The 8863-nt window shown below is 36.0% G+C and overlaps 1 long non-coding RNA gene across 1 annotated transcript; it reads left to right on the plus strand.

Annotated features, from left to right (window-relative positions):
* On the plus strand, positions 1-7198 carry LOC132273805 (uncharacterized). Its single transcript, XR_009470257.1, has 3 exons — positions 1-192; positions 4537-4644; positions 4818-7198. It is a non-coding gene; the product is annotated as an uncharacterized LOC132273805 (long non-coding RNA).
* Positions 7199-8863: the final 1665 nt, after the last annotated feature.

Below are 8863 nucleotides of genomic sequence, written 5' to 3' on the forward strand. Positions count from 1 at the left end.
GTGAGAGAGAGAGAGAGAGAGAGAGAGTGGTATTTGATTCAAAACCAAGATAGAGAGAGATGATATCTGCAATTTTCTAAGACCAGGGGAGTGCGAAGGTTACAGAGAGAGAGAGAGCAACGGAAACAGAAAGAGAAAGAATACGAGGCAGATACAGAATGCCAACAGAAGCCCATCCTTAGATCTACTCGGGTAACCCATCTTTCTCTTTATATGTTTCGTTCAGTGAAAAATGAAACTATTAAATATATATGAGTCAATGTAATTAGAAAATGCTGTGATAGGAAGAGGGTTTCTTCACATTGTGCGTAATTACGTGTGTGTTATATCACACATATATGTCAATTTGAACCGGATAGACTTGAGGCTTGTTTCTCTATTTGTATGTGCCTTTCATTCTTTCATCTACTCAGGTAACCCATCTGTGTGTGTGTCGTTCAGTGAAAAATATGAGCTTATGGAGTAGAAAATGCTGTGATAGGAAGAGGGTTTCTTCATAATGTGTAAAGATATATACACACACACGTTATATATCAAATACAGACACAAATAAGTCAATATGAACCAGATAATGGAAATTTAAGTCTTTGTTTAATTGAACCAGATAATCTAGTACAGCACATTGTGCAATCAATTGATTGCTTGCCTATCCATGTCAATTCGTGATGTTGATGTTATTTTCTGGTTAATTTTTTTAAATATGCTTGCATGTGACACACAGTGCACACACGGAAAAAATCACAGTTGAAGGGTTGTGAAAGCTTGATATGCATTGTTGGGTTCATTCCTTAATGTCTTAAACTTTTGGGCAGTGGTAGTTTAACATGGTATTAGGGATTCCCCTTTGCAAAATCTTGAGCTATGTTTCTCTATTTGTATCTGGTCTTTCGTTCTGTTTATTGTGTTTCACTTTGTTCTACTTGTCCGTCCGCGCCTGCCTCTCCATGTGCTGAAGGGGTGCAACACATGAGGGTATGCTTGCTAGCTTGGTAGGTCCATTCCCTAACAATTAACCTTTTGAGCCTTGTACTTGTCTGACAAGGGTAAATTACATCAAGCTCCTATGAAGTTTCTGATGGATGCTGGACCTCCCAAAGGTTTTTGAAGTCACTTTGCCCTTACCTCTGCTTTCATTGTTACTAACAGATTGCCCTTCTTTAATCAACCACAACATTCTTTGTCAAAATTTGCTAAGGTCATCTAACCTTTTGGAAATTTCATTTTCCCTTAATGAAATCAATATATATATATATATATATATATGTTGTTGACATATATAAATATTTCTATATAATCGTGGAGCAAAATCCTCCACCAATCACGGTGATCTGGTCAATTTCCTTCCAACTATAAATAACATTGGTTGATTTAGCAAGTAAAGATATGAAAGCAAGTGCTTCAACTAAGGTAATGGTCGTAGATAAAACAGAACGGCTGATCCCAAACAGTTGGGAAAACTTTGCTGCTTCAACTGGTTGGCAATCATTGCTAATAGCTTCCTCAGGCTCCAGGAATGCACCTAGTTAGTAAACGTACTTTGCAAACACAGTGAGAAAACAAAGGAAGCCTTAATCATACTGTAATGCCTGTTTTGGATCTTTTGGTACTATGAATGAGTTGTGCAAGAATCAACCATTTCAGAGTGTACAGAACTCAAAATTGAAATGTTGGTTGTCAAAACTGTGTGATTCACAAAGAAGACTGATTAACCTTTTGATGCTACTCGTGCTATTACTACTGCTTTAAATGAAATTGAAGACTTTGAAAACAAAGTGAATACCATGGAATTTGATTGTCAAAGCATCAACGTAGCACCACCATCAAGCAAGATCTTAGTTCGTACATAATAATTTGTTTTTAGTGTTTTATTTTTTATCTACAGTCATATGAAGAAAAAGAAAACTGGTGATGGAAGTGACAGTTTTTTTTTTTTTTTTTTTTTTGATGGTTTGGACATATAGAGTTTGTTCATGGTGATATTGGTGGTTGAGGGTGTGAGTGGTGGGGGAAGAATGAATTTTGTTGTAAATAAGTTTGAAAGTCGATGGTTGTCCTGTTGGTGGTTAAATGGAGATGAGAGGGTTGAATGGTGGTGATATTTGTTGACTGGTGGACAATGGTGCTTTGCTGGTGAGGTTTGTTGGTGGCAGGAGATTTGAACTAAAAGTGGTGATGGGTGGGTGGGGTGGAGGGTTAATGGTTGTGTATGCTGGTTGCTGAATCATGTGGTGAGCTGTGGACAGCAGGTTTTGTTGCTATTAAAAAAACACATGCATAATAGACTGACACTTCTATTTCTTTTTGAGCATTTTTTTTTTTTTTGGTGGTGTGTGCGCGTGCATGAGCAGCAATGAAAGAAGCCTATAAGCTATTAGATTCTAGCAAAGTCTAATAACACCAAAAGGCGATACACATTTAGCATTCATTGCATCCTAGATAAACAGATAAATGGATTGAATGATGTGCAACTGTGAGTGGGGTTCTCAGAGATCTGAAATGCTGAGAGCAAGGGGGAGATAAATGTGAATTACTGTTTCAAAAGTACATTTTCAATATTTTATTAGAGATCTTATTAAATTTTGTAAAAGTATGCATCCTGTTCATGCTAACAGAGGATGCCGATGTCTTTCTAATAACCTTAGATGAGGTCCCTGTAACTGGGAAGTCGATATAATTTATCCTAGTTTAAAGTATCAGTTCATCCCGTAAGCCGCGAGATTTCAGTTGTTGATTGAACTAACATTATAGGAACCCTAGTTTGATGGCCAGGAAAATTACATTTGCAGAAAGTGGAAATCTGATCAAGACACTGGCATTTCATCAATTTTAATCAACTTTTCGTGCAATTAACAGTAGATCAAAGAGAAGGAAATTTAAAATAATAAACAACGATCTTTTTTTTTTTTTTTTTTTCCTTTTTTTCACAGCTCCGTATTTAGGTTGAGATCTGTGATATAGCTGGTCTTCCAAACAACTTGATTGCAAACTAAATAGAGTTATTGACTGATTTATTACATTTAGTTTTAAGTCTGTTTTTAACCTCCCTGAGAAAAAAGTAGTATCATTTAGTGCTATGGGTTGTTCCAATCTTCTTAAGTAAACAACAAATATAGAGTCCATAACTTAAAGCCCTACTTATTCTTTAATTTAGTTATAAATCAACCATGAAGTTGGTTAGAAAGTAACTTTTTTCATATGATATTTATTTAAACATTCTTTGTGATATCGGCATTAGTGCGTGGAAGAACAGAGTTGAGAGTACCACAACTTAATTTAGGTTTGTAACATCTGTTACATAAAACAAGTTCCAATTGAGGTTCAGGATCATCAACAAGCCTCGATATTTCTTGCTTATTTAGGTTTTGATATAGAAAAACTACTGGCTCTAAAATTTTGGACTTCCGGGAAGCCTTTATGTTATTCTGTGCAAAGAATCCTGCTTAGCTCACTTATGGTGAGGTATGATTCTTCTATGAAGTTGTCAGCTCTTATGCATGGTTTGCAATGTGTTTTACTTTGATAGTTTTCTTGCTCTTCCAGTGTGCTTGCTCTCACCTTTTAGCCATGGCTTTGAGATATAGAGCAGCATGCTGTTGTTCTTCCCAATGCATCATGAGTCCCTTGGAAGCTCAGCTGATTGACTTTTTTAGTCTTGGTTTTCGGTCACATGCTTTACTTGACATCATTGTCTCTGTAAAACAATCTCACCAGATTTCACTTGTTTCGAGTCTCATTTTTTTACTCCTTCCTCTTATGATACCTTGGTTGCAAAATCCGATGCTCCCTTATTTCTCATCAATTTGTTTTTTTTTGGATCTATAATTGTGGTTTTACTTTGTTTTTAGTGGGTCTATGCAAATCTATTAAAACTATTTGTTAAAATCTACCTGCTTCAATTCTTCATGTAAAGAAATTGTTTGTGTTAGGTTTAATAGGATTTAGGTTGGCAAATTTCATAGAACAAAACCGAGTCTATAACTTTTGTTCCAAGAAAAGGGTTTTTTTATTCACCAAAATGGAGTTTTAATTTTTTTTTTTGCCTAGTATGCCTATGCTCTGATCCTTGATTATCTTACTAATTCTGTATTTCTTAGGCTTAATAACATACTTACCCATATATTGCCTAGGCCAAGCATTTATATGCACCAGAGTAAGAGTAGGATGGGGGGATTTTTTACATATATAAATCACCCGTAATGTGCTGAACCATAATATATACTCATGGAAGGAACTAATTTGTCTTCAGGAAGCTCAAATCATTGTTTGAAACTGTTGAACTACATGGTTAATTGGCAACTCACTTTTGTCATGATGAACAACTGTTCTGTGCCTATGGAATTGAATAATATAACTGTTAAGTGTTACTCATTACAGCTGTATGTACGGAACTCAACTCTTCAGATATTACATATTGATTATTTGTTAATGGCTTATGAAATTCAACAAGTCTCGATTTCTTCATTGTTGTATAGAAGCTTTTGTAATTACATGTTTTGATGTCAAATAACAGCTTATGAATTGGAATTGTTTGAGTAGGGCTCTTTAAACTGTCCGCTGCCTCAATACCTAACTCGAAATGCAATGGTGGTTCTTGGTCAGGGTTCTACCTCGAGACATCCAAAGCAATGCCCCATTCAGACTCAGGTATAAAGAAAAGCACTGCCCTTCCTTTTGGAATATATGTCAGTTGTATTTGACAAGATTTCAATTCTATTTAAGATGTAAATTCTTAGTGGTTACTAGGCACACATTGACATTCCACGGTAGGAATCTATTTGTTTTTGTTAATTTACGTTTGCTTGTCATTCATCTCATAGGCGATCTCCAATCATACTGGCACCCCAAGGTTGGCAAAGAGGAAGAAAAAAATAGACAAATTTCATTCTGTATCAAAATCGAATACAAGCAATGATGAAGTGGACTTTGGAAAGTTTAAATTCCAAAGTGATTTTCCTTCAAGCTCAGGCACAACCAGCTGCTGTTCTTTCTGCACCCCGTGAGGTTGTATATGACAACCATCTGCCAATAACGAAGGCTAATGAAGCCTCAAATATAGTTGGGAGCAGACCAGAAACGAGTGCCAACAACTGTAATAAAAGAGGAGAGCATGTAGGCTGAACTTTTAGTCTTAACATAACAGAAATGGCTGAAATGCTGGATGACGACTCTTTTGATCTCAGCAAGTTAACATCTTCTCTTGATTGTGCTTTGGTCATAGTTGATGGGTACACAGTGAAGCCGGAATGGGCATCTCTCCTTAACGCCATATTTTTGAGATATGGAGATATTGCTAAGGAAACTGTAAAGCTGGAAGTTGGATGGCTGCATCAGAGGCTGGAATGATATTTCCGAGGCCTTGCAGCTGTTCATGGACTATTCCAGCCTGAAGGAGGCACAAAGAAGAAGAATTCCAGTCATTGACAAAAAAGAGGAAGACTTAAAAAGATTGTAGGCTGAGGCTGAGAAGATTGACGAGACAATCTTATAGAAAAAGGCAGAAGTCAAATGTTTTTATCGGCAGTCTTTGGTATGCAGCTTACTTTAGTAAAATACATCCTTTGCAGTTTATGGCTTATATTGCTTACTTTGCCTTGTGCTTTTTGACAATCACCTACAAGTCACCAGAAAAAATTTAAAACAAGGAATGCAGAATGAATCGTATTTGTAGTGGCTGCATGTCTATTTATTTGGTGTTTGTTGGGGGGAGCAGGGTTGTTTGTATACTTATTATCCCTCTATTTAGATTTAACTTGTTTCTTTCCTCTTCCTTGGCGTGTTTTATATGGTAGATGTTTCGAGATACTGTAGCTTGCTTCTTTGCTCTTCCTTGGCGTGTTTGATGCTACATGTTCAAGATAAATGGTGGTTTGTGTTGCACACCACCATGTATTGATTGTAGCAATCTGTTATCTTGTTTAGTAACTCTTTACTATCAAAATTACTGCTTGAAATTGGCTGTACATGGCAGAGGACTAGCGCTCTGCAAAGTTCTTTGGGGGCAAAAAAAAAAAAAAAAGGATAATGGAATCATGTAAACTCTAGGTCTGCAGCTGGTCTATTTAGAGCATATAGAAAACTTATTAGAGTGTAAAAAAAAATAAATGTAATGTCATTTAATGTAACGGTTGTTGCTGGCTAATTTACCGGGAGAATAAGTTGTTAATTGGTGGTAGACAATAAAATATTTAAATTCTAGCAGGTAGAGAAGCCTGGATTCAACTCTATGCAACCTGATTGCTTCACTTGCTCTCAGTCGTGTTGCCATAATTCACTTCAATCAGTATTTCTCCTTGTCGGGTAGATATAATAGTTGTTAGGGAACGACAAAATGGTTACACCAAATCAAATACCCATTTCAATTTATTTTTTAAAAGGATAATACCTGAATTCTCATGAAAATATTCACCAAAAGGCAATTATATTACCACCACAAGTCCACGAGTCTGGCTTCAATAAACCAGACAATTGAACTTTTTCTTGGAAAATTTAGAAAGGAAAAGAAGGAAAAAATATGAAAAAGAGAAAGAAACAGACAATGCAAACATAGTAGAGCATAATGCCTTCTTGCTTCCGTAATTATGTGGTCTTAAGTGTTGATCTTCCTGCAGTTCGTTGTGATCTCTACCTTTGTACTAGTCAATGGAGTGATATTTCCCATCTTGATCATGGACTTGGCAAATTGCTCAAAGAAAAGCTCGTTAATCTCTGCGTATTTCTTCACTAACTCCATTGATGCTTCGTTCTTAGTCATAAGAACTTGGTAAGAACTTAAGAGGCCCTTTGAGGCTAACAAGTTCTTGAAGTTGCTGTTATCAAACTTTGTAGGAGTGACAAAGTCCAAGAAAATAGGTTCTGGTCACTACCAGATCTTAGGCACTGGGTGTGCAATTGAGCAGCATATGACTGCTCCAGCACGTAGTCAGGTTGCCCATTGTCGGATTGATTGCAGAGCCTCTGCCTGAAGCTGGTGCATCTTGAATTCCCAAATTTTGTTAAAAAATAGAATATCAATATAGGTCTAGCATGTGTAAAGGTTAGAGTAAAGATCAGACATACTCAAGCCAGTTACAAAGTAATGAGCTTTGAGAAATGCATTAGTTTGAAATAGTTATGGACTACAATGGTCTAGAGACCAAATGATGTTTATCATCACCATCACCATCATCATCATCATCATCATCCTTGCCTTGATCCCATATGGAAGGGGTCCGCCACGTGAATTCTCTAATGATTTCTAATGATTTCACTCCGTGTTAATTTTGGGTGCCTTCTCTGCCTCCTACCCTCTATACAAATTAACCATCCTCTTCTCACTGGTGCATCTGTAGGTCTTCTATTTATATGTCCATATCACCTAAGTCTATTCTCTCAAATCTTATTATTAAGTTTATCAGTCGCTCCAAAAACCTGATTACAAGCTGTTAGAAAATGGGTTCCAACAACATTTATTAAGTCCTCACACATATTGTAGAAAGGTGGACAAATTGCATATGGAGAGTCTTGAACAAAACCCAAAACCTTTTATAGTACTATCTGTTATGCTCAAAGTTCAATAAATTATTATGTTAGAGAATTACCCAACAGTGTATATCAAACTCTAATATTGTGTAGCTCTATTTAAGCTAGGTCTGACATTTGCAAGGCAATTGAAGGACTTTATGTCATAGTTTAATAAAAGACAAATGTGTACACAAAATCATTAACAAATTTACCTGACAGTGCCACAAGATCAATTATGTCAAGCCCTTGGAGCTTAAACCTGGTGCGAATATGTAGTCTGAAATAGTGAAATGTGTTGTTTGGAGCAGGAATGTTGTTGCTCGGCTTCTGGAGTCTCTTCTTCCCAATGGGACCTCCCAGCTAGGTCCAACAGACTGGACAAACAAAGAAGATCATTAGCTTGTGAGTTCTAGCTAGGTAAGGATACATTGGTCATCCAATTAAAGGCAAGGCTAGCTCAGAAACATATTGTAAAATGCTTACTAGGTCAGTTGAATCTCTAGCAGCTAGAGCCATGATATCAGCACAAGAGACGGTGTGAGAGCACTCCTCCTCCAGTGCAGATTTGATCTTGTCGATTACATTGAACCCAAGAGTTGAGTTCCGGTTTCGGTTCGACCTATTTAACTACCGTCTAGGAGTGTTGATACATCACAGCCCCTCATGATAAAAAAATAAGGGGGACTTTAGTCATAATGTAAATGATTATGCTTTATGTTCTGCTACTTATTTGATTTTGAATAGATGCAACTTGGCAATATGAATTCAACCAACTCCGAATCTTTGAAGAGTTATATAATAGACAATTTAGCCATGTCATATGACTGAATGAGTGGAGCAAAAGCAAGAAGAGTAAATTTTAGTTACAAACCTTGAAAAATTAAGAAGAGTTGTCAAGCACATTTTGTTAATTAGTCCATGAGAATAATCTCAGATTTTGATTACAGCTGCATGATAACCATGCTTCATGAAGGGCATAGTTGGCACTCTAATTATATTATATTGATATTAACTATGAGTTACCATATATATATATATACATTCCTTATAGCTGGAAAGGTTTAATAAACATTCCTAACCTTTTTTATTTATTTATTTATTATTATTATCTTTTGGAATTGTTGATCAATGTGTGCCGAATGCGTATCATGATATTCTAATAATATAGCAGCTATAACTTTCATAATTCAAAGTTTTTGATTTTAATTTATAAGAACTCGTATATGCATCCATTTATTCTAAGAGGACTTGGACTCGAACTTTTACCTTTTAGGAGATATTATTGAACTACAATTTTTAGTAATTGTGTGGTTAAAAAAAAAAAAAAAAAAAAAAAAAAAATTTTTAGTAATTGATAATTGAA

This window comes from Cornus florida, unplaced genomic scaffold, assembly GCF_030987335.1.
Source record: "Cornus florida cultivar Cherokee Brave unplaced genomic scaffold, ASM3098733v1 CherokeeBrave_3.0.0_Hap2_Chr09, whole genome shotgun sequence".
Lineage (NCBI taxonomy): Eukaryota > Viridiplantae > Streptophyta > Magnoliopsida > Cornales > Cornaceae > Cornus > Cornus florida.